The 21,678-nt window shown below is 37.0% G+C and overlaps 1 protein-coding gene across 2 annotated transcripts in view; it reads right to left on the bottom strand.

The window, feature by feature from the left end:
* Positions 1–21,176, bottom strand: part of LOC148954514 (sex-lethal homolog) — a 48,666-nt gene extending 27,490 nt beyond the window's left edge. Inside the window, exon 1 of one of the 2 annotated variants that reach the window (XM_089086561.1) lies at positions 21,127–21,176. The gene's annotated coding sequence lies outside the window, so the exon portion shown is untranslated. The remainder of the gene's footprint in view (positions 1–21,126) is intronic. The other variant, XM_089086562.1, reaches the window with a different exon arrangement.
* Positions 21,177–21,678: the final 502 nt, after the last annotated feature.

Here is a 21,678-nt window from a genome sequence, read left to right as displayed (position 1 = left end):
CTTGAATCCTTCATGTTGATTGGACTCAAACAGCGTAAAGCCTCTAGAAAACAATCCTTTTCCAGAGGACATTTGTTCAAAATATGGCAAATACCCGCAATAAAATGTTTTCGCACATTGACATAGAAAATGGCCTTGTCTTTCAGTGTTGCTTTCTCACCAAAAGTTTGTTCCAAATTTTCTGAAACTATGGGCTGTTCTGCAAATTTTTCAGCAAGGTTCAACATTTCTGGTGAGAAATTTTCAGTCTCAGTCACCAAATCTGGAGTAAAGAGCCGTCCATAAAGCATCACAACTAGATTTTGATCTCTGAGTGCATAACATAAATGAGAGGCTCTTTTTTCTGGAACAGTTGGGTGAAACTCATGAATAGTTCTGCTGTTCTTGAGTTTGTGAAACTCATGAACACTCATGAACAGTTCAATGGCTGACATAATCTTCCTATACAGGTCATCACTTGTCGCGTGGCCCATAGAACTTGTGCATAAATGTCTGCTCTGGATGTCGTTTCTGTATGAGGACCAATATCAAACACGTATCTGAAACTCTTTCATACCAGCGTTGTTGGTTGTCTTGTCATATTCTAGTACAAAATAAGACTGAATGGCCTTCACAAGCATTTGCTTACAGTAAGGATGCAGCACATCAGTGGTCAGATACGTGAGTTTCTTTGCACATAGGGACATTCTGTCGGGGATCTTACCGGGGAACATAGCATGGTAGGTTGTGACAATATAGTCTAAAGAGTTAGCAGACATGGAACTCTGAACCGTCTGAAGTGCCCATATTAACTCAGCTTTACAAGCGGCATCACGCTCACAAAACATGTTTGTACCAACTAGTGGTTTATCCTTGGTTGTTTCATCCAACTCAAGATTGTCCAGTCAGGTGAAGCTGTAGTGGATGTAGTTGAGCAGTAACTGCGGCTTTGTGTTCTGCAGATCGCACATGTTGGTTTAGCTGAGCAGCCCCAGCTGTGCAACCAAGATTTTTCAAGCAGAGTTTGCAAAAGAACGAGTACTGGTAGTTCCCAGTCTTACATCATTTCCCAATCTTTCTACCGCTGCAATTTGTCTTAGCAAGCCATGAACTATTGATCTTGGTAGGCCCCATACTTAATTACCAAGCATCCCCTACAAAATAGCATCCTGCATTTAAAAGGCCATAAAAAGAAAAAATGTGGATATGTACAAAACTGGGCCGTATTCGCATCAGCCTTTTATAGCGTTCAGCCAGGAAACGCATAAGTCGCAAGAACTCACAGCCTCATTAAGCAGAGACTGCTAGCCTATATACTGATCTTTGCTCATTTTGGATAGGCCCAACATGACAAAAAACAAAATATAGGCTACTAAGTCGACACAACAGCATAGACCAGGCAGAAGCAGCTTACTAATCCCAACACAAAGCATTAGTTAAGTTCAAACAGCTCAACAGTTGTAATTAATTATCAATCTACACTGAAAGACAGCAGAGTCTACAAGCAGTCAAAAGCAAAGATAATCACATCTTGGCTTACCTAATGAGCAGTGAAAATTGCGAATCATGAGCACTGATCTTGGTGCTTTTCAGCCAAAAATACAGAAATAATAGGATTTTAGCCAAAATATAGGCATTTTATAGGAGTGCATTAAAATATAGGAATTTATTGGAATTTATAGGCAAGTCCGAACCTTTTCTATGTCAAAACTGGGTGTGAATACCAGCAAATCTCTCCAGGAGCAGATAGTGCCAAGATTAGACTAAAGACACTCTTCATAAAGGTGTCTGATGCAGTTTTTGGTTGTGTCTATGGGTCACCATCACAATCAGTTGAAGAAAAAACAGAATCCCTACACCTCCTTAACACAGCTCTCACTAAGCTCATAGACAAAGTAAAATTTACTACTTCCTCAAAAGAGGAAGTAATAAACCAACTTAAGAAACTTCAGACAGACAAGTCAAAAGGCACAGATGGAATTGAGGCAGTATGGCTAAAGGAATGTGCTGAGTACATCGTTGAGCCATTGCTGGAGATTTTCCAGACATCTATAGACAAAGGGGAGCTGCCAAAAATCTGGCATGAAGCAATTGTTGTGCCCATCCATAAGAAAGGGGAAAGGGCAAAAGCAGAAAATTACAAACCAGTATGTCTCACGTCATTGGTCTGTAAAATAATGGAAGGGTGTATCAGAGACTGCATACTGCACCATTTCCTAGAGAACAAACTGATAATCCCAGATCAGTATGGGTTCCTTCTAAACAAAAGTTGTACCACACAACTATTAGACACACTGAACAAATGGACCCAAGTTCTTTCCAAAGATTACAGTATCCTGGCAGTATTGCTTGATGTTGAAAAAGCATCTGAGAGCATCTCCCATCCACATATTGTCAAACAGCTACAGGATTTTGGTCTCTAGCCACAACTACTAAACCAGGTTGAGTCTTTACTAGAAAACCAAACACAAAGAGTCAAGGTTGGTGAGACCCTTTCTGAACCAGCCAGGGTGACAAGTGGAGTCATTCAAGGTAGTGTTCTTGGGCACCTCCTATTCATATTATTTATCTACAAAATTAACTGCGGTATCTCAAGCTCTACCAAGACTTTTGCAGATGACACTAAAGTCTATAGAAAAATGGCATCACACATGGACAAAGTCTTCATTCAAGAAGATGTTGATAAACTGACAGAAAAACTGAAAACCCTTGGGCTAAACTTCAGCACAAGCAAAACAAAAGATTGGCAAGAGAAAAGAAACAGCCCCACAGTTAACTATAAAAAGTAGAGCAGGTGCAAGGGTACCATTAGAGACAGTGGAATCAGAAAGAGACCTCGGGATCATCATTGACTCTTAGCTTAAGTTTCATGACCCCACAAATAATATAGCTTTGAAGGCCTCTCAACTCACTGGTCTCATTAGGTGGAGCTTCAAACATCTCAACTAGCAGACGTTTGTAAAGCTGTACAAAGGGTTAGTAAGACCTACTACTGAGTATGGTAATGTCACATGGGGGCCTCACTATAAAACAAATTAAGCCAAGTTAGAAAAAGTTCAAAGACAAGCCACAAAGCTTCTTCCAGGCTTCAAAGAGATGAGTTATGAAGAGAGGTTACAGAAACTGCAACTTCCAGCACTCAAGTGCAGAGGAAAAAGAGGAGAGCAAATCCAGATGTACAAAATGATAAGCAAGTTGGAAAAACTCAGCTTTGAAAATTACTTTCAGCCCCCCAAAGCCCAGACTACACAAGGTCATTTGGTAAAAGTGTTCAAAGCCCATGCCCAAATCAAGAGCCAATTTCTTGAGTGTACAAGCTGTAGACAACCGGGACAGTCTCCAAGAAAGTGTTGTGAAGGTAAACAACCTAAATGCATTCAAAAATGGACTTGACCAATTCTGGAAAGAACACATGTACACACACAACTCTTAAACATCTGACTTTAGTGACTTAAAACTGTCAAAACTACCATCTGTGCACACTCTTCCAAAGTTGATGTTGTGATAGGGCTCCGCTGGCCATACACTCTGGGGAGACCCTTACCCACCTTAAATTGCACTGTCAAGCAAAATAAGGAAAAAATCCTGTAGAGTTGCTGGTCAGTGATGATGGGGAGCCATTGGTTTGGCAGTGTCCCACTCTTTTCCATGGTTTGGCAGACCAATTGTTACCCATGGTTTAAATTGCAGAATTTCAGATAGCCAAGTATCAGAGAAACAAGACTCAACAAACCAACTGACAGCCATCTAGAGAGTGCCATAACAGGGATGTTTCCCTAAAGGCACTGAGGATCCTGTAAGATACAGGCTTCAAAAAGCAATCTTGATAGCCATTTAGAGAGCAAAATGATACAGTTGGTAGTCAAAGATAGAGGCCAGAAGAGATGCAAGCTGAACCTTACTTTGTTTTAAGTGCTAGCAAAACCAGACAACAGACAGTTTATCCAGCCATTTTTGTCCCAAGAGTACCTCCCAAACATATCCATCATAAATCCCTGTTGCTTAGCTAACCTGAATAACCCAATTAGCTCAGACTCACCTATCATTTTTTCCATTGTAAACCTTACAAAGAAACAAATTCTCCAGAAGTCATAAGATACAAGAGGAACTGGCAGAATGCTGTTCAGAAACAACAAATCCAAAGCAGACTAAAAGAGCCAAGCTTTATAAAGAGATCCAAGCTTGGTGAGCAAATGGCGAGACAGATATTGTGATTAGGGTGGCAAAATTGTATAAAAAAAAAAATTAATACCTCCTGCCTCTCCAACTCAGATGGAACTTTAAGTAGGCAGTCAAAACTTGGACACAGTTTCTCTTCTAGTGCATTATTAAATGTAAATAATACTTTTGCTAGCAGGGAGTTAATTTTACAACAGATACCAGGATAGAAAATAGTCAGATTAATTCTGCTACTGGCAGGTTCAAATATTTTCCCTTACCTGATCAGCATCAAAGCAGGAAGGAAAGGATATTGTCCTATATTCAGCTACAAACCAGTCATGAAGAGCAAGACTTGGGAGTACTTATTGATGAGCAAATAAAGCTCCATGGACATTGGCAACAAGCAGTGTTGAAAGCTAACACAAGTCTATGCCTGTTGAAACACACTATCACCAGCCCCTCCTGTACTTTCCTCCTGGGACTTTACAAGGCTATTGTTAGGCTGTTCTTGGATTTTAGAACCTGTCTGATCTCCTTCTCCTACAAGCATCACATGAGGATAACTGAAGGATTTCAAAGACATGCCACCAAATGCATTATGGGTTTATAAAATATGCCTTATGATAAGAGATTGAAGCACCTAAAACTACCAATGCTGGTCTTCAGACATTGCAGATGTGATATGATGCTGACCTACATATAATAGTCAATCAAACAATACCCTCCTCACAAAACATATAGGTAAACACAACATTAGAGGACACTTGCAGAAGCTAGCAAAGCAAAGAGTGAAGACCAGAATGCACCAAAACTTTTTTACCAAGCACATTTCCAATAACTGGAACAACCTTCAAGATGAAACTGTGATTGCACCCACTAGTGCCTCCTTTACGTCAAGACTTGACAAAGAATGGAACAACAAGCCATGGAAATATAAGTGGGATAGTCCATCCCTCTCAGCTGCCATTTAATGCAACATCACTTGGCCCATAACACAGTGACATTCCAAATTATCATCATTGATGTGCAGCATAACAGATCCAGCATGGACCAATTAAAAGAGCCTAATTGGCATCCAGTGCTGACAAAACTTAACAAAGTGTCTTAACAAAGTTTATGTGATTTGTTGGCACACTGGACTATTTTGTCAGCACATTCTTTATTACCCCTTCAAACTCAAAACTCTAGCTTTGGCCCTACTGGTTGATTAGTTGTAACAAATGGATTGATTCTTACAATTATGTCACTAATCTTCTGAACCAGGGGTCACCAGTAAGCATTAGACTACTGAATTTTTGCACAGGCATTTGACAAAGTTTGCCATAAAAGACTTTGAATTAAGTCCCAAACTATTGAGGCAAATGAGAATATGGTTGGGTGGGTAACGCAATTCCTAATAGATAGAAAACAGATGGTTAAAATATTTGGTGAGGATGTTTGTCTCCAAGATGGCTGCTGCTGGAAGCAGTGTGCTCCAGGGCACAGTATTGGGTATTCAATATACATGCATAATATATATATAAATATATATATATATATATATATATATATATATATATATATATATATATATATATATATATGTATAGAACTTGGCTCCAAGCATGCCTTGAAATCCTTTGGTTGTGTTTCTCCATCAGTTTTAAGTCCCAAACTATTGAGGCAAAAGAGAATATGGTTGGGTGGGTAACGCAATTCCTAATAGATAGAAAACAGATGGTTAAAATATTTGGTGAGGATGTTTGTCTCCAAGATGGCTGCTGCTGGAAGCAGTGTGCTCCAGGGCACAGTATTGGGTATTCAATATACATGCATATATATATATATATATATATATATATATATATATATATATATATATATATATATATATATATATATATATATATATATATGTATAGAACTTGGCTCCAAGCATGCCTTGAAATCTTGTGGTTGTGTTTCTCCATAAGTTTAGCAACAGCTATAGCAGGATCTGCTATGTGAAGATTGTTGATGAGTTTTGAATAGTGTGTCCAGGTTGGATATCTTAGTAGGTATTTTGCAATACAGAGAAAGTGGAGTAGATTTTCAGATTTTCAACATTTGTAAGAATCTTCCAGAAGGGTGCAATGTAGAGAATATAGGGGAGAGCAAGTGTTGTACTACATTGCAAGATAATGGCAATTGAAACAAAGCTTAGCAGAGGCTATGGAAGCATAGGAAGCTTATAAGCAGTGGTTGATGACTTCTGTTAGGAGATGAAAAGTATGAGAAATGACATTTCCAATGGGAATATCAAGATAAATGATTTGGTCAGACAGACAGATCTTTGAATCCCCAAGTACAATCTCATGAGGAAGGGGGCCTTTCCAGCTAAAAAGCACAACATTGGACTTGGCACCATTAGATTCAAGACATGATTTTAAATATTCTGCTTGCAGTTTTTGGAAAGTTTCAGAAATTTTGTCCAAAGTTTGGCTAATGTTAAAAATGTCATCAGCATAAGTGACTAAGGAGATATGAGGCCTGAGCTTCAAGGACATAAGACCATTATTGTAATTAGGTTAAGCAATTGCACCTTGCCTGGCTACTATACTTTATTCCTGACCCCTCCCCCCAATATACTAATATATAGCCTAAATTATATATGCAATGTATTCTGCCATATCATTCTTGTTTTCTGGTTCTTGTTTTGGCACAGATGATTTCAATTTAAAGGAACATAGGTTGAAACAAGAGGGGTGTATTAGAATACATGGGAAATATCTAATTTTGGCTAGATATTTGTACAATAAGGGGGGAGGGTTAAATATAGCAGAGCTGTATGCAAAATGTGTTGCCTATAATTATTCTGTATGTAAGGAAGTAAGAATTGTTTTCCTTGCTTGTTTCCTTCTTAATAGCCCCTAATCTAGACCTTTACCAAATATAATGATCAATTTAACTGCAAAAGTAACCCCCTGATGATCCTATACATAACCCAAGGAATAACCTAGATCAGGGCTTTTTAACTTTTTTCATTCACAACCCCATTTATGATTGCAAATTTCCTGATGACCCCATATAAATATAATTGAAAGATAAATATTTTTTTTTTGATGATTCACTTATCAGGTAACAATACACATATGCACATGAAAATACATAGTTTTAGAATTTGTTTAGAAATATACAAAAATCTAAAATAAAAATTCCACAAAGTTGTCTTTATTATACTTAAAAAAATTATATGCCCTATTTTTCATCAAAATTGCATTTTTCGCAACAACATAAATAAAAGAAAATTCTGACCATCTTATTCTGACCAACTTTAGTGAGATGAGGCCTGTTTTTTATTGCATAACAAATTAAATCTTGGTGGAATGTTTGACATTCCTGGATGTAAGACTTCTTCAACATTTATTAGCAATGAATGATATTGATGTTTGATATGTGTTAAAGCTGAGAAAGTAACTTCACATAAATATTTGGTGTTGAATGGTAGAAGAACATATAATACCAAATCTGCAATTGTGGGAAATTCAGTTCTAGTTCTGATCCAGAATTCAGTCAAGGGCCTTTTTGGATATTGTAGTCTTAAGTTTAAATCACTCAAAAGCTCAGCAAATTTCTATTGAGATTTAAGTGGCATGTTATCAATCTCAGTTAAATCAATACAAAACAGATTTTGAATCCAAACTACCTTTTTGAAATTAATATTTAATATGAAATATGTATGAAGCTAGGCTTCTGGTGCTTTTAAGTGATTTACAATAATCTTTGCAATAAAAGTTTTACAATGACTTCTCTCAATTATAAAATTGTTGACACTGGAAAATATTTTGAATTTTTTTTTCTATCATCTTTCCAAATTTTAATCTTTTTAATGAAACTTTCAATTTTATCATTAGAAGTAAAGATATTGTAATTTTTTCCTTGAAAAGGTAAATTGAGATTGTTTAATTTCATAAATATATCCAAGATATTACCTTAAATTCTAGCTAGGAGCAATCTAAGAATTTCATCTTGTAGAACTCCGGAATTATGACTAGTTGTATACAAGTATAACAGATGATCAAGTGATGTTTCATTTTCGATGAGATACTAATTAGCCGTATACTCGTTGGAGGACCAATCATTAACTAGCTTTCGTTTAACAACATCAAAGAATATAGCAGTACCTGTTTTTGTAGATACTCTATTCTAATTGTTGGCAATACGTGTTGAGAAGAACTGAGTACAGACTCTAGATGTTGTAGACTGCTTGACAAGTTTCAGTTGATGACCTCTAGTTCTTGAATTGGTGCTAACAGCAGGGAATAATGCTGGGAGAATATTAGCCCTCAATTACTTAAAGGCTAAAATGGCATCCTCTCTATTTCTCCTGTATACAAGTGTAGGGAGATTCAACTTTGATAGTCTTACAGGGTAGGAAAGCTTAGCAGGATAGCTTAGGATGCACAAGTCCCTTATAAAGAAGATTTATGACTTTAGAGGAACAAGTGGAGATGGTACGCTTAATCAAGCCCACGGTTGAACTAGGCCCAGCAGTAGGCCTCTTAGCAAGTATCCTGCATTTTAGTTCATTGTCATTGGTGACACGCAGATCTTGCTCATTATTAACAGAAGAGGACTAGGTGACATAACAAAAAACAAGAGCAGCATGGGTTCTGTTTGCCAAAGGGAATGATATGGCACTTGGCAACATTGAATTCAAGAATCCAAAGCAGGGATTTCTCTTCAAGCTTAACTGCACGCAATTTAATTGCAAGTCGATTGTGACACACTTTATCAAAAGCTTCAGAAAAGTAAAGCGCAATCATGTCAGCAGGCACCCCGATATCAAGCAACTTGGTGATGTGATCATTTGATTCAAGAAGGTTGGTGTCAACAGATCTTCCAGAACAAAAGCCATGTTGTGAACTGTGCAAAACATTATTTGCTTCAAGGTGTTTAACAACTGCAGAATTAACTATTCTTTCAAGAACCTTAACAACTGCTGATGGGTTGATAATTTTCAGTAAGTCCTTTCTAGCTTTTTAAAAACAGGAATAATATGTGCAGTTTTCTGATCCTGAGGTAGTCTAGAAAGATTTAATGATAGTTTGAACAGCAGGGAAAGACGTTGACACAAGAAGGTTGACACATAGGCCTACCAAGGTAGGCCTATGTCCCAGGAAGGTACTTTGAAGTACCTACCTTCCCCCTTTATATAATGGTAAATTACTGCACATTACTAGTTGTTTTAGCTCACATTTCATCCAATATTACTATCATAATTATAAATCACTGCTTACCTTACACAACTTCAGCTTTTAACCTTCTTCATTAAAATATATTCCAAAATCCTATTTTCATGTAACAGTCCATCCCTTTAACTTATTTACTATCTAGCTGACATTGTTATGGAACATGTTTGTGATGTCACAACTTTGCTTATCATAACCCCTTTTAACAGTAGCATGCAGGTGCCATGGGGTAGAAGGCAACTTTTGTGTTGATAAGCCATTTAAACTTTATTAATTAGGGAAAGGATTTGACAAGAGATAGACCAGTAAAAAATCCAAATTGTTTTTAGAGGACAAATTATGTTATGAGAAGATGTTTTTATTTTTATAGGTCCATGCACTCATGAAGCTTTTTAAATATTTCTGAAGCACTAATTGATAGAGCACTACAAACATTGGAATTGACTTTAGAAGACAAGTTATGTCATGGGAAGGTGTTTTTGAAATCCCCCCTCCCAAAACTCAAAAATTTCTAAAATTCTACTTAAGAAACTTTTTAAATATTTCTAAAGCACTAATAGATAGTGCTACAAATATCAGAATCGACTTCAAAGGACAAATTATGTTATGGGAAGATGTTTTTGAAATCCCCCTTCCCCCCAAACTAAAAATTTTCCAAAAGTTACTTGTAATATTTCTAAAGCGCAAAGACATAGAGTGCTACAAACATCAGAATCAACTTTAGAGGAAGAATTTTGTTATGGGAAGATGTTCTTGAAATCCCCCTTCGCCCCAAACTCAAAATTTCCAAATTTCTACTTTAGAAGCTTTTTTAAATATTTCTAAGGCGCAAAGACATAGAGCACTACAAACATCAGAATCAACTTTAGAGGACAATTTATGTCATGGGAAGATGTTTTTGAAATCCCCCTTCCCCCCAAACTAAAAAAAACTTAAGTTTGTAAATCACAGATGGTGCTGGCATGCATAAAAGAATTCTACTAGTCACAAAGATTGGAGTCAGCAATCCAGTGTGTCTGCAAAGGGAACTTGGCATAGAAAGAGCATGTCAATTTACAAGAGGGGAAATGTGGCTTCTGTCGGTAAACACATTTCGCAGAGACATATCAAGTTACAGGAGAGATCTAGTATGGTTTTTTTCATGGCGTTCAGAAATATTTCAAATATGTCATTCATTTTTGGGTTCTGATAAATTAAAAATGCTTGTATTACATGCTTGCGGGCGTTAGCCGTGCTTGGGCTTATGATGCCCTATACAGTGTTTTCATCGAGTGAAAAACTATTCATACTTATATTCTCAGCCAAATAAGTATTCAAATAATCAATTTATTGTGAGTATAAATTTATTTTTATCATGGGTACCAGATTCACAGGTATATAAAAACCTTTGCTGAAACCGAATCTAGGTTCCAGGATTAAAGCTTTGATACTTTAGCTCCTCAGCTTCCAGAGTCCAAGGATCAAAAAAGAGCTTTAGACTTTGGGCCTGGGAGCTTATCCTCAAAATTTCAGCTCAATCCGATCATTCCTTCCCTATTTTCCAAAAACCAAATATCAAGTTTTGTGGGAATTTGCTTGCGTCAAAAATAGATACTGGACGCTAAAATAATAAATCCGTTAGTGTCTGTGGTACAATGGTCACTGTTGCTGACTGTCAGGCGGGAGATCCGGGTTCGATTCACTGTCAGAGAAAATTTTTTATAAACTGAATTTATAGTTTAAAAAAGACACTCAGTTTCTTTTTTAAATCCAATCTATTACTTGGATTTAAAAAAGATGGAAAGATGGAAAAAAAAAATTTATTTGATTTCTGATTGTTACGAAATAATGGCGGGAAATCCCCCTCAGTAGAATTCTTTTGTGTATACCCGCACCATCTGTGATTTGCTAACTTGAGATATGATATTTGGCTTCTGTCGGCAAACACATTTCGGAGAGACATATCAAGCCACAGGAGAGATCAACTTTGGGTTCTTCCTGGGCGTTCAGAAATATTTCCAATATGTCATTCATTTTTGGGTTCTGATAAATTAAAATGCTTGTATTACATACATGCGGGCATTGGCCTTACTTGGGCTTATGATGCCCTATACAGAGTTTTTATTAAGTGAAAAATAATTCATACTTATATTTTCGGCCAAATAAGTATTCAAACAATCAATTTATTGTCAGTATATTTTTATTTTTACTTTGGGCGCCAGATTCAAAGGTAAATAAACACCAGATCGTATGGGATTTTGCGAGTTCGCGAGTTCCTTGCGCTTTTTATTCTTTGCCTCCAGTAAAAATCGCTAATTAAAGAAGAAAGAAGAATTTGCTGTACCAAATTTAAAATAACTTAATATTTGGTTTTATGAATTGATACTTGGGTGTGCTTGTATTTATCTTCCAAGTTGGGAGTTGTGGGCGCTATGGGTTCTTGGGCGCTAAAGTAAATGTTGCTTTGATCCTGGAAGCTAGATCTGGTTTCAGCAAAGGTTTAGATTTACCTTTGAATCTGGCGCCCATGTTAAAAATAAAATTATAATGACAATAAATTGATTATTTGAATACTTATTTGGCCGAAAATATAAGTATGAATTATTTTTCACTTGATAAAAACACTGTATAGGGCATCATAAGCCCAAGCAAGGCCAACGCCCAAAGGCCCAAGTAAGCGAAGGTTTATATTTACCTTTTAATCTGGCACCCAAGTTAAAAATAAAATTATACTGACAATAAAAATAAATCGAACACTCGAAAATAACGGGGGCCGGCTGCCAGGGGAAGGCGCTGACACCCCCCCGACTCCTAGGTCTGAGGGGGGGGGGGTATTTTTGGAGAGATAACCAAAAAGTCTCAGATTCAAAAATAAAGCGTGATCTGCCTCAAGGGGAAGGCTCTGTCTCTAGGGGAAGCGGCCCCTCCTTCCCCCATTTCTGAGGGCAAGGGAGGTGGGGGGGGGTCAATTTTGGGAGGGGTGGGTCAATTTTGGATTTAAAAAAAAAAACGATAATAAACAAAAATAAACGGGCTATGCCTCAAGGGAAGACTCATAGGCCCCTCCTTACCCCATGACTGAGGACAGGGAAGGGGGGGTCAATTTGGGAGGGAAAATCAAAAATGATCAGTCAAGGACAAAAATAGTAATCTGCCTCAAGGGGAAAGGTCATCGGCACCTCCTTACCCTGTGTCTGAGGGCAGGGGAGGGGGGGGTCAGTGTTGGAGCGACAATAAAAAAAGATCATACTCAAAAATATATCGTGATCTGACTCAAGGTGACGGCTCAGCGGCCCCGGCTTCCCCCATTTCTGAGGGCAGGGGGGGTCAATTTGGGAGGGGAAAACAAAAATTCCTACTAATCGAAAAAAAACGGGAACGGCCTCACGGGGAAGGCTCAGAGGCCCTTCCGACCCCCACTTGTGAGGGCAGGGGGGGTCAATTTTGGAGGGACGACAAAAAATGCTCAGAATCGAAAAATGCCAAGGCAAACTATTACAGTTATATTATCGAAGTTTTCGCCCCTTAGCAGCAGAGATCTTTGTTTTCAAACCATTTGCTTGCTATTATTAAAGAGAAACGTTAAATGATCCATGCCTTTTTTCTTTTCTTTTTTTTTTGAGAAATTCGTAGGTGCAATGTCGATTTCTGTCGGCACAGTTTCGTCGCCCCCCCCCCTCTAAAGGAAAATTGCTCGCAATGCCCCCGGCCTTGGCTACAACTAGAAGTATTCGAGACAAGAGTATAATTTTATTTGGCAACCGAGCGTCAATCCAACCCCCCCCCGGAAATCCTGGATCTGCCACTGTTTCTAAGTTGTAAATATAATAGAAAATTCATTTTTTTTTTGTATGGAATCTGCATAATTTTCCGCAATGACGTGGAAAAACTTTTTGAAGTTCCCCCAGGACCTTTCTGAAATTACGCCCCTGGCCACAAACTTATTATTTAACTATTACCTGTTAATACTTTTTTAATAATTTTTTTTTTTACTGATCTCTCAATGCAATGCTAATGCGAAAGACCCCCCCCTCCACTATTGCTAAGCCACATTGCATACTTTTTCGATGCGGATTACTCTTGCCCCAGATGTAATATAGGTATTGAAGATGTGGCCCATATGCTCGCCGAGTGCCAGCAACTTTTTCTGTTAAGGGGAAAGTATTTTGAGGGTGGTAGCTTGGAGTTCCCGGGGATCCTGAAGACAACTGTAAAAAGGACAATCATGCAGTTATGTAAATATGTAAATGAAGCGTTGACAGCAATAAGTTAAACTTGATTATTATTTATTTTTTATTTTCTTTTAGTTATTTATTTATTTTTTTCTTTTTATTTTATTTGTTTAATTTTTTTTTTTTTTTTGGGGGGGGGTGAAGTTAGATTTTATTTTATTTTTCTTGTGGAGTGTAATTAAGAATACTGTGTTCTATGGCCTATTTTTTGGCTTATAATAAATTTATTATTATTATTATTAAATTACGTAATGAAATTTATGGTGAGTCAAGAATGCAATATTTGTTAGTAGGCTTCTTCAGTTCGTGAGCTTCTTAGAACAATTATTTCCGTGTGATATTCACAAGCACGTCGACTTGTATGCTTTACTAGTACCAAAGCGAAACCTCCCCCATAGCTTCTAAGTCCGTTTCGTAACTGTCTTTATCGAATCAACCGGCATGTTTTAGAAAGACAATTCTCCTGGCAAACTCAAAGATTCACTATCATTGGAATTTCATTCATAAAGCTACTTGAGGTTCGACCGCCAGTATCAACTGGGATCTTTGAAAAACAACACTCGCCTTGCAGACTCGAAGATTCACTGTCGTTGGATTTACTTATTCGGATTGTTCATTTCATTTACGTTTATTAGTGGATTATAATTTAGTAACATTAGTTTCTATTGAAATTTATTAGATATGTATTTATTAGATTTATTTTAATTATTTGTCAAATTATTATTAAATTATAAATTTATTCAATAATTTTTCATTTTTTTTTATTTATGTTTATAAGTTTTTAGAATTTATTTCATAAAATTTATTGATTTATTTATTATTATTGGCTTGCGAAGGTTCCTACTAGTCCTATTTTGTGTGTTTTTTTTTTTCGAAACCTGGTAATGTGGAAATGCTTTTTCTTTTTTTTCTTTGCCAGGAAGCCCCTTTTAGCGTCAGTGTGCCCTGAATATGTGAAGTCGAAATCTATGTGGTCATATTTTTAGTCGTGGTCATCAGGGCCTTATCCAGGGGGGATACCAGGTTTTTAACCCCTCCCCCTTCAAAAAACTTCTTCGACTCGCAAATTCAAAGTATCTTAAAAGGGCCTTAATCTAGCTGAAGTCCGTTAGGTATAATCTTGCTGAAGTCTGTTGGGCTAATTTCAAAAAAGGATATTTTTTGGTACTCCCTCGCCACCCCGTATTTTTGTTTTTAAACTCCTCAAATACAAACCTTGGATACGACCCTGATGACCGTGTTTGTGTTTAGAAGATAAATAGGAAAACGGGTGAGGGCTATTACATATCCGAATCGTGTTTTTTTTCTTTTTTATTCGTATAATTTAAGGTTCAATATAAGGGTAATATTTGGAACAATGTTGTTTTAAGTGCAATTAACATGTAATTGCATAGAATAAATGCTCATATTCGGAGTTTTTACAAACATCTTTTAGTGCAAGTGATTAGTGTGTTGTAAAGCCTTTTTTCTTTTTTTTTTCCTTCAAATAATTCAAGTAATGAAGAATTCTGCGTATGCGTCACGGTTCTGGATCTGCAGTTTCTCAGAAAATTACGATTCTTATTAGCTACTAAATTATCCAGTATTAAAATATTATTATTAATTTATTAATCGTCAGTTCACAAAATGAAGAAAAAGACGGAGCATAAAATATAATGAAAGGTATGAAAGACAAAATACAACTCAATAGAACACTATACATTCCCTCCAGTCCAATTGCTCGTTGAAACTGAATAAAAGTGTGTATTCACATTTTTTCCGTCTGTCTGCGCAATAAAGCTTTACGCTGGCTTTGAATGAGACTTGAGCTACATTTTTTTCTCTATCTCGGCGGAAATCGGCTATTTTGAGAATTTATGTAAAAAAAAAACCAAAACACTGTCAAAAGATCCGATTGTTTTTTACAATACAGAAGACATTTTAGTGATGTTCGTAGTAGGTAGGTATAGTAGGTAAGTGTAGTAAGTATTCTTAGTTTGTGTTTATACGTAGTGTCAAGCATAGTGTCAATACTATGCTTGCAAAGACTGCACCTAAACTGTTTTTCATTGCCACTTGCTGTTATTTCGCCAATTTTATCTGTATTGCATTTTATATGGAACCAATGAAAGTTATTTCTGTTGCAGCCAATCCACTGTATCTGTTTTCCCCCATCTGTGTATGGAATTGTGTTAATAATTTTTTCTCTGGAAACTGGGGTCGAAAAAAAAACTAGTTGACAAGAAAAGAAATGCTTTCTCATTCCTTATACCCTTGTTTTCCCCTGAATTACAGATTAATTGTGCTGGAGCAGATATTCAACTCCAATTTTCTTCCAAACCTCATGGCTACTCAACCACTTTTCTGTTGAATTATTTGGCTATTTTCACGTTCCACTTGACGCACGGTCCAATGACCGACGTAGGCTGAGGGTCATTTGCAACCCAAATTTCCTCTCTTCTGACAACTTTCAAAATGCAATGAAAGGTTTTCAACATGTTTTTGAAATTAAAATGATAGTCTAAAAACCAGCAAAGTGCAAGGCAAAATTAACACCGCATGCCATCAGCATAATTTCTAAATAATAATTTTCCTTTTTGCTTTACGTAAAGTGCCTGTCAAGAATTGAGGGGTGATAATTTTTGTTCGTCTCAAGTTTAAACTCCACTCTTTAATTTCAAAAAAAAAATAGTTTTTCCCATTAATTATGTTTGAAGTTTTGAAATATTTTCTTTTCTTCTTCAGACAACCGTCGGACAGCAAAGGCGTCAAGTTTAGCAAAAAATTTTCAGTGGCGACGGGGCATTTCACTCACAATTGCTGTGCAAGAAGAAGCTTTCCAATGCTAACAGAGAGATATCGCTACCAAACGCTTGGGGAACTTGATGCTCATTGGTCAAAATTGCTTGAGAAGTTTCGCCCGCTGCGGCAAAAGATCAAATTACATTGAAAAAAGTTTCCTTTACAGGAGAGATATATCCGCTGAAGCCCTAATCCCAAATAGATAATTCTAATTATCTATTATCTAATGTAACTAAATGTGTCATTGTCTATCAGCAAATTAATCACTATTAAGCAGGTAAATTATACGATTGGATCTCTAAACTCTCAGGGTCCGCCCCTACCCTGAATCTGAGCCGACCTGACCACAGAATACCTACAATCTGCATGGATGGTTTTATTTGATATTTTCTATATAGGCTTCTCGTCTTGCGCAAACATGATGCATATTAATAACCAATGTAACCCTCAATCGCAAGCCTACGCATCCAATATAAAAATAATAATAAATAAATAAAAAATAAAAAAGCTTTCCTCCAAACCTTTTTTCGACAGCTCTCTGGGTGGTTTTGGGGCGATGAGTGCAAGGTGCCGCCCAATACGTCAGTAGTATAGGTAAAATGCCAGTAAAATACGGAAAAGTTGTAAATTACGAAAAATGGTAAAATTGGTAAAATATCAATTTTAAGGGGAATCGATAGAATTACGGTAGAATAGGTAAACCTGGTACACCCCCCCCCCTTGATACGGCCCTAGATCTGAGCCGGTGATACGGAAGACAACCGCCCCTGGGAAAAAATACGACCGCCCCTGGGAAAAGTACAAGTCGACGTGCTTGTGAATATCACACGGAAATAATTGTTCAAAGAAGCTCACAAACTGAAGAAGCCTACGAACAAATATTGCATTCTTGACTCACCATTAATTTCATTACGGAATGTAACAATAATAATAATAAATTTATTATAAGCGAAGAAATATGCCATACAACAGAGTATTCTTAATTACACTCCACAAGAAAAATAACATAAAATCTAACTTCTCCCCCCCCCCAAAAAAAAAATTAAACAAATAAAATGAAATAAATAAATAACTAAAAGAAAATAATAACAACAAATAAAGGATAGTCAAGTTTCACTTATTGCTGACAACGCTTCATTTAAATATCTACATAACTGCATGATTGTTCTTTTTACGGTTGTCTTCATACAACCCGGAGCCTCCACTCTCACCCACTCAATTTAATTAACCCTTACCAGAAACAGTTTTCGGCACCCGGCGAGAATATGGACAACCCATTCAATACCTCTATTACATCTGGGGCAAGAGTAATCCGCATCGACAAAGTATGCAATGCGGCTTAGCAATAGGGGAGGGGGGGGTCTTTCGCATGAGCAGGGCATTGAGAGATCAGTAAAAAAAAATTATTTAAAAAGTATTAACAGGTAATAGTTAAATAATAAGGTTGTGGCCAGGGGTATAATTTCAGAAAAGTCCTTGAGGGAACTTCAAATAGTTTTTCCACGTCATTGCGAAAAATTATGTAGATTCCCTACAAAAAAAATGCATTTTCTATTATATTTACAACTTAGAAACAGTGGCAGATTCAGGATTTCCGGGGGGGGGATTGACACTCGGTTGCCAAATAAAATTATACTCTTGTCTCAAATACTTCTAGTTGTAGCCAAGGCCAGGGGCATTGCGAGCAATTTTCCTTTAGAGGGGGGGACGAAACGGTGCTGACAGAAATCGACAGTGCACATACGAATTTCTAAAAAAAAAGAAAAGAAAAAAGGCATGGATCATTTAACGTTTCTCTTTAATAATTGCAAGCAAATGGTTTGAAAACAAAGATATCTGCTGCTATATGGCGAAAACTTCGATAATATAACTGTAATAGTTTGCCTGAGCATTTTTTGTTTTCCCTCCAAAATTGACCCCCCCCTTCCCAGCCCTCAGAAAGGGGGGAAGGGGGGGCCTCTGAGCCTTCCCCTTAAGGCAGATCCCGTTTATTTTCGATTATGAGTATTTTTCGTTTTCCCTCCAAAATTGACCCCCCCTCACCTGCCCTCAGAAAGGGGGGAAGGAGGGGCCGCTGAGCCTTCCCCATGAGGCAGATCACGCTTTATTTTCGATTCTGAGCATTTTTGTTTTTCCCTCACAAATTTACCCCTCCCTCCCCTGGCCGCAGACATGGGGGAAGGAGTTGCAGCTGAGCCTTCCCCTTGAGGCAGATCACGCTTTATTTTCTATTCTCAGCATTTTTGTTATCCCTCCAAAATTGACCCCCCCCCCCACAGAAACTGGAGAAGGAGGGGTCTCCAAGTCTTCCTCTTGAAGCAGACCACATTTATTTTCGATTGTTAGATTTATTTTTATTGTCAGTATAATTTTATTTTTAACTTGGGCGCCAGATTCAAAGGTAAATATAAACCTTTGCTGAAACTAGATCTAGCTTACAGGATCAAAGCTTTGATACTTTAGCTTCTCAGCTTCCAGAGTCAAAGTGCCCAGAATCAAAAAAGAGCTTTAGACTAAAAAAACTGATTTAACCATCTTTTATAAATAAAAAAAAAAACAATATGGTGCCACAATAATTCCTACTTATATTTTCGTCCAAATAAGTATTCAAATAATCAATTTATTGTCAGTATAATTTTATTTTTAACTTGGGCGCCAGATTCAAAGGTAAATATAAACCTTTGCTTGCTTGGGCCTTTGGGCGTTGGCATTGCTTGGGCTTATGATGCCCTATACAGTGTTTTTATCAAGTGAAAAATAATCCATACTTATATTTTCGGCCAAATAAGTATTCAAATAATTAATTTATTGTCAGTATAATTTTATTTTTAACTTAGGCGTCAGATTCAAAGGTAAATATAAACCTTTGCTGAAACCAGATCTAGCTTCCAGGATCAAAGCAACATTTACTTTAGCGCCCAAGAATCCATAGCGCCCACAGCTCCCAACTTGGAAGATAAATAGAAGCACATCCAAGTATCAATTCATAAAACCAAATATTAAGTTATTTTACCTTTGGTACAGAGAATTCTTCTTTCTTCTTTAAATAGCGATTTTTACTGGAGCCAAAGAAGAAAAAGCGCAAAGAACTCACAAAATCCCATGCGATCTGGTGTTTATTTATCTTTGAATCTGGCGCCCAAGTTAAAAATAAAATTATACTGACAATAAATTGATTATTTGAATACTTATTTGGCCGAAAATATAAGTATGAATTATTTTTCACTTAACAAAAACACTGTATAGGGCATCATAATCCCAAGCAAGGCTAACACCCGGATGCATGTAATACAAGCATTTTTAATTTATCAGAACCCAAAAATGAATGACATATTTGAAATATTTCTGAACGCCCAGAAAGAACCCAAATTTGATCGTTCCTGTAACTTGATATGTCTCTGCGAAATGTGTTTGCCGACAGAAGACAAATATCATATCTAAAGTTAGCAAATCACAGATGGTGCGGGAGCCAACACTGAATGACATATCTCGAATATTTGTAACATGCAAATTGCCTCTTTGTGAAATGCGTTTGCCGACAGAAGACAAATCTCCCCTCCTGTAATTGATAATGATCTCTCTTTGCCATATTCACCTTGCCGATACAATGCACTTGCTGACATAAATTTAATATATTTTTGTGACTATCATAATTCTTTCGTGTATGCCCGCACCATCTGTGATTTCCGAACTTTAGATATGTTACTTTTTTAAACGGTGATTTAAAGAAGAAATGGACTATAAATTTGCTGTGCTTAAGGTAATGCTAGTATTTATTTTTCAAGTTGGGAGCTGTGGGTTCTGGGTGCTGGGCGCTAAAGTATTAATGAATTTGGGTTCTTTGGGCGCTAGCGGGCGCCGGGCTTTAAAGTATCGTTGGTGAAGGAGAGGAGATAAGTACTTCAAAATACCTTCCCAGGACATATTTTAGCCTGTAGACCCATCCCTAAAAGTTTCATTTTCCTAACCTCACCCCTTTCCAAGATAGGTAAAAGTAACTAGGCTAAAGTAGAATTTTACTGCAACCCCATTTGGGGTCACAGCCCATAGTTTAGGAAGGCCTGGCCTAGATGTAAAAACAAAAAGAAAACATTAAAGCAATGAGATCTTATTCTATAGGCTATAGGTTATTAAGGATAGGCCTATAGCCTATCTATGAATCAGATGCTGGTAAATTAGATTGGGGTAACCCCCTTTCCCCTAGTGGGCAAACACATAGGCTAGGAAACAAATGATTTGGGCTATATACTTGCACTTATTCAGGGTGGGGGGTTAAGGTAAAGCGAAGTGTTAGGAATAGGCTACAAGTAGGGCTGGTCAATATATACCAAATCATATTATTGAGTTAGGCTAGGACTAAAGTGAATACACCATTTGATGCCTTTTTTATGCTGATTACGAATATAATAAGCATTTCTATTGGAAATGAATTTCAGCCCCCCCCCCCTATATAGGCTATACCTAACCTAACCTAGCCCAACCTAACCAAACCCTAAATTGGCCTATATAGGGGGGGGGCTGAAATTCATTTCCGATATAAATGCTTATTATATTTGTAATCAGCATAAAAAAAGGCGTTAAATGGTGTATTCACTTTAGTCCTAACTCAATAATATGATTTGGTATATATTGACCGTAGGGCTAAGTATTTTTATGGTCTTTAAAGTTGTTTCCAGTGTAGCCTACAGCCTCAACTGTAAACTGATAGGCCTACCTATAACTTCACCTCAAACAACCTGTTAGCCCTTGCAAATTGGCCTACTGGTATTAAGTAAAACAGAAACCTCCTACTAAAATGAGTGAAGTATTTCCAGCTAATGACCCAATAAGTATCTTTTCTTCCTTAAAACGGTAACTGGCATCAGTTATTAATGAAATAAGTATTGCAGAATATAGATGGTAGTATATGTTCAGTGTTGAATCCAGTAACCAAAAATGTATTTAGGAGCAAGTTCGGACTCTGAAGTACGGTAGCCGACTATATGTGGCCTGACCATGTAAACCGCATTTTCGAAAAGATCCCAATATTGTTTGTATCTTTGTCAGTAAGGCAAGAATGTTCTAAACATGAGAATCCCATGTCTCCAATACCTTTAATTAGTGGTAAGAGCTAAAAAAAAAGGTTATGTGGTATTCTTTAAAATGGTTCATCTGATGTGTAAAAGATTTCCTGAGATAGAACCTGCTAAATCTAAAGAGAAGTTTTTGCTGCGCTGCAGTTTTGGATCAATTGTTATGATCCTTTCTGTGGTTCTATTATGAAGATTAAAAATGAATCAAAACTTGATAAAAAGATCAGTTTGCCTAACAGACCAGGTGGTAGAGGCTCTAGAGAG

Source organism: Artemia sp. Qi Xiang Cuo, chromosome 3, assembly GCF_049724085.1.
Source record: "Artemia sp. Qi Xiang Cuo chromosome 3, ASM4972408v1, whole genome shotgun sequence".
NCBI classification, from domain to species: Eukaryota; Metazoa; Arthropoda; class Branchiopoda; order Anostraca; family Artemiidae; genus Artemia; species Artemia sp. Qi Xiang Cuo.
This window is presented reverse-complemented; position numbering and strand designations above follow the sequence as displayed.